At 45.6% G+C, this 9,977-nt stretch overlaps 1 protein-coding gene across 1 annotated transcript in view; it reads left to right on the top strand.

The window, feature by feature from the left end:
• itga4 (integrin alpha 4) overlaps positions 1–9,977 on the top strand; it is a 135,275-nt gene that overhangs the window by 104,245 nt on the left and 21,053 nt on the right. The window lies entirely within an intron of this gene.

Here is a 9,977-nt window from a genome sequence, read left to right as displayed (position 1 = left end):
TCTAGCTGTCGGTTTCTCTCTCTAGCTGTGCGTCTAACGGTCTGTCTCTCTCTCTAGCTGTCTGTCTCTCTCTCTAGCTGTGTATTTAACGGTCTGTCTCTCTCTAGCTGTGTGTCTAACGGTCTGTCTCTCTCTTTAGCTGTCTGTCTCTAATAATAAATAATAATAATTCATTTTATTTGAGGGCGCCTTTCAAAGCACCCAAGGTCACCTTACAGGGCAGTTTAAAAACAGAAAACATAATCAACAATCATAAAAAACACAAGAACAAGATACATTGAACAATACAAGATACATTGAACAATCTAACGGTCTGTCTCTCTCGCTAACGGTCTGTCTCTCTAGCTGTCTGTCTCTAACGGTCTGTCTCTATTTAACGGTCTGCCTCTCTCTAGCTGTGTGTCTCTAACGGTCTGTCTCTCTCTCTAAAGGTCTGTCTCTCTCTAGCTGTGTGTCTCTAACGGTCTGTCTCTATTTAACGGTCTGTCTCTCTAGCTGTGTGTCTCTAACGGTCAGTCTCTCTCTTTAGCGGTCTGTCTCTCTCAAGCTGTCTGTCTTTAATGGTCTGTCTCTCTCTAGCTGTGTGCCTCTAACGGTCTGTCTCTCTATCTAACGGTCTGTCTCTCTCTAGCTGTGTGTCTCTAACTGTGCGTTCACACTAAAAGCGAATTGCGCTGCAAAGACGCTTTGGTCGCTCATAAAGTATCGCTGCGAATATTTCTGTTCGCTTTTGTCGCTCAAGTCGCTCATGACGTACAATTCAATTTTGCATACTCATTTAAAGGAGCCGTTTGCTTTTAGTACAGACAGCCATATCAAAGAGTGAACTCCCATACACTTTGGCCATATTGAAGAGACGGTTTTGCTTGTTGGATAAAGTGCTTCGAAAGCAAGTAGGACAGTGATTCCCCTCCAATATATATATATTAAAAAAATTCTAAAATGTAATTACAACTGAGATCAAAAAAACGTTGCGTGCTGTAGAAGGCTAGTTAAAATATGTTTCACTGATCTGCATCTGCAAATCATGATCTGCACTCATTCGTCAAACAAATTGACATTGGCGCACATGGCTAATTTGCATAGGCGCACAGGCTGGCTCCGCAAGGCAAATAATGGAACATATTTATCTATCTATCTAGGCCTATCTGTATATCTATCCATCTATCAACGTGTGTAGTTTTAATTTGATGTATTTTGTGTGTGTCCAGTCAGACTTGTCTCCCTTGTTCTGTGTGGTCTTGTAGGCTACAGTCCTGTGTGAGCCGAATCACCTAAATGAATTCCCGACGATTTGTGCCGTTTGGTATTAATAAAGACTTGACTAGGCTATCTATCTATCTATCTATCTAGACTATTTAATTAAAAACGATTCACCTCAGGCTCCCTGAATAGTGGGGAATAGCGGGAATAGAGGGATAAAAGACAAGAGATATATCACTTGTCATTTATCCCTCATCTTGTCGATTAGTTTGTGTAATTGACGATTTCAAAAACGATAGTTACGTATTGTAACTCTAGATTCTATGAGTATAGGCGCAGCCTTTTAAGGCTATCGCTATTGGGTTATCCCTAGGCGTGAGCCATAGCACTGATTTGTAATTTGTCATCCCCGCCCACCAACAGCGTGGGCCTCAGTTCGCAGATATAGGCGGGCGCCGGCGGACGTTTTGCTCCCAATAAACAGCTTTTCTTCAGCTATTTAAAGGACAATGAGGCCGACACTTAAAAGGCTGCGCCTATAGGCTTCGCCTTTTAAGGCTATCGCTATTGGGTTAAAGGGCAAAGCACGATATAGTCTATGCCTCCAGTGGCGGCTGGTGGAATTTATTTGAGGGGGGGCTGAACGTTTGCATTCCAAACCCCTGTAGGGGGGTCTGGGGGCATCCTCCCCCACCAGATTTTTTGTGATTTTCACAAACAAACGAAGCATTCTGGTGCATTCTGACAAAATAGTAAAGGCAAAAAAATAACATTTACTTACAAAGACGAATGGGGCCATCCTCCCCCACAAGATTTTTTGTGATTTTCACAAACAAACGAAGCATTTCTGATGCATTCTGACAAAATAGTAAAGGCAAAAAAATAACATTTACTTACAAAGACGAATGGGGCCAGGGAACTAAGTTTTAAGTTAATTTTTTGCCTTGTAGAAATCAGCAACATTAAGAGATATATGCAGATACATCAACAATAACTTTGAATTACACACAAGGTAACGTTCTCTCTCTCTCTGTGTGTGTGAGTGAGAGAGAGAGAGATAGAGATAATGGGTGAGTGTGTTACGGCCAAGTAACTGTGTAATTGTGTTGGTAAACGTCACTCATAAATACATCTACAGTCTGCATTAGTATGCATTTAGACAAATACAATGAAATATGAATTCCAAAAAATAAATGTAAATGTGCAAACTTTTGTGTGTGGTTGTTGAAGACACACTTAAGGCATGATACCAACATAGGTTTGCAGAGGACTACATACAGTACAATATGCACACTGAAGGCCTGATGCCACCGTAGGTTTGCAGAGGACTATATACAGTGTGTACACTGAATAGGTTTGCAAAGCACTATATACAATATGAACACTGAAGGCCTGAAGCAACCATAGGTTTGCAGAGAACTATTTACAGTATGTACACTGAATAGGTTTACAGAGGACTATATACAATATGCACACTGAAGGCCTGATGCCACCATGTTTGCAGAGAGCTATATACAGTATGTACTGAATAGCTTTGCAGAGGACTATATACAATATGCACAATGAAGGCCTGGTCCCACCATAGGTTTGCAGAGAACTATATACAGTACACTTGAAAGGGGTGGGGGGAGGTTGTGAGGGTCTGCAACCAGTGTCCATCTCAAGGGAAATACATATAGGCTAGTGGAATAAATATAAGTTGCTTACCTCTAGCATGGCTAGCTTCACAGTTGTTCATATGCACTCTTGCTCGTTTGTGTTTTTTTAATCCGTTCTGACAGATGTTTCAGGTCTGTCAACCCTGTCTGTGTCCACGAACTATCACTCGCACTTGTTTTAAAAAGTATACAAGGAAAGCAAAAGAATTGCATTGGCATACCCACAGCTAGTTAGCCAAGCCTGAACCAAACTCTGGAAAAACTTCTCTTGTAGGCTCTATCCTTTTCTCTTGCTTGTTGGGTCATGTTCACTTCTGGCTTTTCTGCTCCGATTTCTTTTACTTGCAATTTTTCAGCAAATGCTCTTCTTTCGAAGGGATTCATAAGCAAAGACTTAACTGAATTTGGGGCTAGCTGAACTCACAGGGAAACAGTGGTAGCAGTACTCAAAGTCGCCATCTTGCTGATCTCTGAGGTAATAGCAAATCCGCGGTTACGCGCAGTGGACGGTGCACTGCGCTTGGGGCTATATCTTGAGCGCCCCAAAGCCATACAATTCGACGACGCTGATTGGCGAAATTATGTACTTTTCTGCCTAGCAATGGGGGAACCATTAGTTAATAATTCAGGCATGTGGGGCTGAGCGAAAAACGCCCCACGGAAGACATCTACTTCACCAAGATGAACGTTGAACATGTCAGTGAATGAAGATTTAATCATGGGGGATTCTAAAGATATTCTAAAGTAAATGCATTATTCGAATGCAATTAAAATAGATTAATTCTCAAAATGAGAAGATTATTAAAAAATAATATATATATAAATATATTTAAAGAAAAGATGGCCGGTCGGCGGGAGGGCGGCGCCCCAGCGCCCTCTATAGGCGAGCCGCCACTGTATGCCTCATTGGTCCCGATCAGGACCAGGAACACAGCTACATACGCGCTAGTATCATGCATCAGACGTTGCATAACATACGTCATGCGTCTTATGGCACGTCATCAACGAGCAGCTCCAATGTGTCTAATAAGACACAAGAGCTCTCAGCATGAATATTTGACTCCTCCTCACATTGTCTAATATGCGAGGGGAATAGTCACACAATCACACTCACTCTGACAAAGCACCTAGAACTGAGTGTGTCATAGAGAGGCGCGACATGTCTGTTTGGTAAAATCTAATAAAAGAGCATGGGGAAGCCCAGGAGGCTGCTGTGTAGATATTCTCCATAGGCATCCCTCTTTGCAGAGCGACAGAGGACGATATTCCTCTGGTCCAGTGAGCTCTTATAGTCTCAGGCGGCTCTGCCCCCGCTGACACATAAGCCTGTGAGATAGCATCACACAGCCAATGCGACAGCCGTTGTTTCGTCAGGGGGAGGCCCTGGGAATGTTCTCTGTAATGCACAAATAACTGTTGAGTATTGTGCAGAGCCTCCGTGCGCTTCACATAACAGGCAAGCGCGTGAATGGGGCACAAGAGATAGGCTGTTGCCTCCTCCTCAGATTGATGAGGAGGGAGAGAGAAACCATTGAGTGTTATTACTCTCGATCTGAACAAGCTAGTAATACTCTTAGGTGTAAAAGCCAGGTTCGGGCGTAATATGGCCGAACTGCAGTCCCCTTGTATTCTAAGACAAGAAGGGGCTACAGAGAGTGCAGACAGGTCGCTCACTCTCTTAGCTGACGTCAGGGCCAGCAGCAAAGCTGTCTTGGCTGACACAAACTTGAGGGGCACCCGGTCAAGAGGCTCAAATGGGGCTTTAACCAGTGCGCGCAGCACCAGCGTTAAATCCCATTGTGGAGTGAGAGAGCGTGTCACGGGTCTCTCTCTCCTCACACCTTTTAGGAAGCGCTTTATTAAAGGGGACCTATTATGCTTTTCGACTTTTATGACCGATAAACGTTGTTATAATGATTGATAGTCATGTTTAACCATACACAAAAAACGATGTAGATTTTCGGGAAACTCTTCCTCTCATCTGGGCGCTTTCAGCCTTCTCTGTCAACGCTCCGTTTCGTCCTTCTCCGCCCCCTCGGCCCCCTCCTGCCAACCCAACTCCGTTGTGATTGGTTACCTTCCTTGGAGCGCGTGCGCGGGCAGATTTGACCAGGCATATGGGGGCGTGGCAGGAGTACGTCTACGTAGATGTTTCCCGGAAATGTGAACAAGTGAATCGCAATCGTTGTCCCGAGTGTTTAGCGCTAGCACAGCCACCCCAGACTGTCAGCAGGGAATACGTCGAAATGCATGTACGTCATTATTTGACACTTTAGTATGGTTATAACAACGTTTATAGGTCATATAAGTCGAAAAAGCATAATAGGTCCCCTTTAAGGGGTGACTAAAAACTGTTTTATCCCCGAAGCCTTCGTGGCATGATAAAACAGCAGCCGCGTACGTCTTAACCGTGCTAAATGCCAGCCCTCTTTCCATCAGTGTCTGGAGGAAAGAGAGCAAATGCGGCAAAGCGCAGGAGATGGGATCACAACCCCTCTCCTAGCATCATTTCTGGAAAGCCGCCCATTTAGCCGAGTAACACGCTCTGGTGGAGTCAGCTCTGGCACCCTGGATGGTCCGTACGACCTCATGGGAGAGGCCGAGACCCTATAGGCGCTCGCGTTCAGCGGCCAGGCCCACAAGCGCTGGCCGATCTCTGGGTAATCTATGATTGCTCCCCCTGCCTGTGAGAGAGCGTCCCGCCGCCAAGGGAGTTCCTTCGGCGGCCCCGAGAGCAGACGCTGGAGGCAGGGAAAACACGGTGCACTCGTGCGTTGCGGTGCTATGAGAATCATATTCAGCCCCTCCTCTTGGACTCGGTCCAAGACTTGGGAAATCAGGGGGACGGGTGGGTAAGCGTACAGGAGTGTGTTCGGCCACGGTCTGTGAGCGAACGCATCCACCCCGAGTGGGGGATTGTCCTTCGTGGTGAGAGAGAACCACAGCTCGCACTGTGTGTTCTCCTGCGTGGCGAATAGGTCGACCTCCGCCTTCCCAAACTCGCTCCATATCTGATTGATCAGATCGTGGTGCAGAGTCCAGTCTCATGGTTGGGGACCCCCCCTCGACATCATGTGGGCCCCTCTGTTCAGGACACCGGGGATGTACGCTGCTCTGATGGAGAGCAAGTGCGTGTGCATGCGCCCTTGCAGCATAACATCTGTCTCGCTATGCTCAGCAGCTGTGCCGAGCGCACGCCCCCTTGGCGATTTATGTATGCTGCTGTCGCCTTGTTGTCCGTGCGAATCATTACGTGTTGATTCGTGAATATTGGGGCAAAGTGTTGGACCACTTTCAACACAGTGAGGAGCTCCAATGCGTTTATATTAGTGGTGGGCCGTTATCGGCGTTAACGGCTGCGTTAACGCGAAACTTTTATCGCGCTAAAAAAAAATATCGCCGTTAATCTATTTTCAAACACTTCCTTGTTCGGATCCATCACGTGACTGAACTAACCAATAAGAAGCTAGAATTTAGACTGAGGTAAACGTGAGGGAATCAGAGAGGCAGATTCGAAAAAAGAATATCCTGACTGTGTTAAATATGTAAGCATGTAAATATGTAAGTAATAATTGTGTAACATAAATATGTAAATGATTAACTGACTAAACATTGTAAATCCGTTTCTAGCAAATTAACTCCAATATAAATTGCATTAATTTATTCTACAACTTTCAAATATTTAACTTCTAAACCTTACATTATTATGGATTATTACACGGCTCTTCTCAATGCTGTAGACTGCTCCATTCACTTGCATGGGCCTTCCCAACGTTCAGCTGTCAATTATTTTTGTTTATACTCCGTTCACTTGCATGGGCACTTCACAACCTCCGGCGGTGAATTATATTCGATAATTCACCGTTGCCAAGTATAATTGACAGTTGTCAAGGTAAACGAAAGGATTTTTTGCCGTTTGCCATTTTAATCTAGATTAATTCCAAAATTAATCTAGATTAAAAAAATATATCTATGCCCACCACTAGTTTATATGCATTGTCACGGGGGGCGGCCAAACGCCGCCCACTACGTGAAACTCGCATGTTCCTCCCCAGCCCGACAGAGAAGCATCCGTGAACACTGAGATGTGTGACGTTCTTCTGCCCAACGGCACCCCTCTCGCGAGAGTTCGGAACTGCAGGGTGTGACCCTTGCTGATCAGCCTGTCCATCCATTTGGCCAGGGTGCAAGCGTTCAGCCATTCTGAGTAATGCTCTGAAAGCGGCTGTGCAGCCTCTTGTTTTGATGCGGCTGTCATGGAAACGAGCCACGCTTCGGGGGCTAGCTGAACCCCATGGGCTGCGAGGAGGAGTCCTCCTCGCAGCCCATGGGGAGCTCCGCCCGAAAGGGCTGGGTGTGTGTGTCATTAGCAGAGGCATGCCCTGTCTGCTCAGCTTGTGACAAGAGTGTAGCTTCCTCTCTCCTGAGCGTTGGGACGCGAGGAGGAATAACACTGTGACTGGGCAGCAGACTGCTGACACTGTGAACGAGCTGCGTCTCATTCGTAGACAGAGAGCTCGTTTTAGCGGCCGTCTCGCCACATGTCATGCCAGGCATGACGTGGTGAGGGGAAAGTAATGTAGGGCTGGCTCTATCCATAATACAAGGTTTATTGACGGCCTGCCTATGTGTGGGGGGAGATGCGTGTGAAACAGTCATGGATGGGCCGGTAGGCTCCGGCGTTAACTGTGTGGGGAGAAAACAGCCGTCTTTAGTAAAGAGGTGTTTCTCGCTGTCACATGGTTCTCCCTCCCGTAATAGCCAGCGCTTGTGGGGCGGGACATCGCCCCATGAGCCCGCTGCCCGGGGCCTTCGCTGGCCGCTCGCCGCAGCCTGCGATGGAGGCGGGCGGGGCTGGTAAGCCGCTTCCACCGCGCCTGTTAGAGCAGAGGCAGAGGATGACACCGGCGGTTTTCGCCACGTCAACTGCCTGTTCGGCCAGACGATGAGGGTCAGCCGCCATGGTGGAGATGTTATGCGCCAGCAGGGCGATGTTATTCATAAAAGCCTCTTGCTGCATCATACACTGATGCGCTCTGTCTGTAAGCTTGGCCGTCAGCTGGTCTTTCGGAGTGGGGCGGCGGTCCCTGAGCCCCGGCTTCACTCCAAAGACAGCACACAGAGCAGGATCCAGCGGCGGTACCGCCCTGTAACCCCGGTCTGTCGGACCCTCCGTCTTCGTGACCTGGATAAAGGTTTTCACCGGGGCCCCGAGCAACCCGGGCTCCGCCGCAGCCCCACTGAAGTACGGGCTGATGGCGGGAAATATCGGCCAGATCAGGGCGGGGTGTGTCGCGGCCTCGAGCCCGACTCCGTCCGACTCCGTCGTTGAGGCCCGCGGACGTAATTGAGGCCCACGCTGTTGGTGGGCGGGGATTACAATTTTTTCAGTGCTACGGCTCAGGCCTAGGGATGACCCAATAGCGATAGCCTTAAAAGTCGAAGCCTATACGACATAGAACGCGTTTTGTTTAAAGCATGACTACACGCGATTGGTTGGTTAGATTGGTGGTATGGAGAGCAAATGATTCCTGCTTAAATACGAACGTTCTAGATCGCAAATATTTTCTATAAATACTCCCGCTTATCATCACTTTGTATCAAAATCACTATGGATGTTGCACTCATTAACTATTGAACACAAACAGAAAACACAGCTGTCATTATCACTGTCACTGACAGCGATATATCGTTTCACTTCTTATGACAAATGTACTTATTGCAAGTTGCTTTGGATAAAAGCGTCTGCTGATTTGTCAGCAGACGTCATTTGTCAGCTGTCTATCCTCTATTTAACTGGATTGAAGTGACACGTTTGTTCTGTGCATTATTCATTTGCATTATTATTGCATTATTATGCGTGCATTATTCCGTTGCACAATGTATTATTCCTTTGCACAACCTATGTATTTTCGATATTTGAAAACGATATCGTCCCATTCAGAGCAAGGAAGATTAGTATGATAGGATCTTGGTTAGCAGGCATGTATCGCACCTATTTTACAATAATCTCAAACGTTTCATTAATTCACATACAGACCAACCAACCACGCCTACATTACGATTGGTATGGAGTAGGGTTGCCGCGGTATACGGTATTACCGGTGTTACCGGTGTTGAGGCCAACACCGTTTACTCGGTGTTGCACACCGGCAACACCGAGTTTTTTTTTTTTTTTTTTTCAGTAATAAAAAACAAATTCAGTAAAAATGAATAATATAATTATAATTAAGAAATTTAAAATGTGCCCAGGCCAGAGCCTTTTCATTGCGATCTCTGAAATGAAAAAGGCTCGGATCGTAAAACACCGGGTGCCCAGTTACAGCCGCGATTAATTTTTCAGTAGGAACCAAAACAATAGATAGGAACCAAAGTGCCGGTGTTCGGAGTTCCCTGGGAACATTACGATTGGTATGGAGTAGGGTTGCCGCGGTATACGGTATTACCGGTGTTACCGGTGTTGAGGCCAACACCGTTTACTCGGTGTTGCACACCGGCTACACCGTTTTTTTTTTGTTTTTTTTTCAGTATTAAAAAACAAATTCAGTAAAAATTAAGAATATAATTATAATTAGAAAATTAAAATGTGCCCAGGCCAGAGAAAACTGAGAAAACTCAACACCTTGTAAAAAAGGTTTTGCAACACTGAAAAAAGAGATTATAACCTGAAAAAAATTCAAACAAAAATTCAAACATGTGTAAACATTATTTTGTGTTCTATTTGATCTTCTTCATAATTTTCACCAACACATTTTCTAAGTATTTTTTTTTTCAAAAACATGTTTTCAAAGTTCAAACAATTTCACCTGCGCATTTGCAGAGTTTCAAATCTGGCACTGGTCTAACAGTGTATTTCATTGTTTCCCGGTTTTGAAACCTTGTAAATGGGATTCTGCAAACAGGTGTTCATATATTGAGAAATACGTTTTGAAAGGTTGAATATTTATTTTTAAAAACTTGTAAAGGTGTACGTTTACGCCATTGCAATGTATTTTTTCAGAACTGACTTTTCAGCACTGACTTTTCAGAGATTTGACCACACAGGCGCAAGCTTTGAGTCACGTGAATATTGGCAGTGTTCTGTCGCGCATTAGTTTTGAAACTCCTGACAGTCAA

This window comes from Gadus macrocephalus, chromosome 20 (genome assembly GCF_031168955.1).
Source record: "Gadus macrocephalus chromosome 20, ASM3116895v1".
Classification (NCBI taxonomy): domain Eukaryota; kingdom Metazoa; phylum Chordata; class Actinopteri; order Gadiformes; family Gadidae; genus Gadus; species Gadus macrocephalus.
Note: the sequence above shows the minus strand (reverse complement) of the source record. Positions and strands in the feature narration are given on the sequence as shown.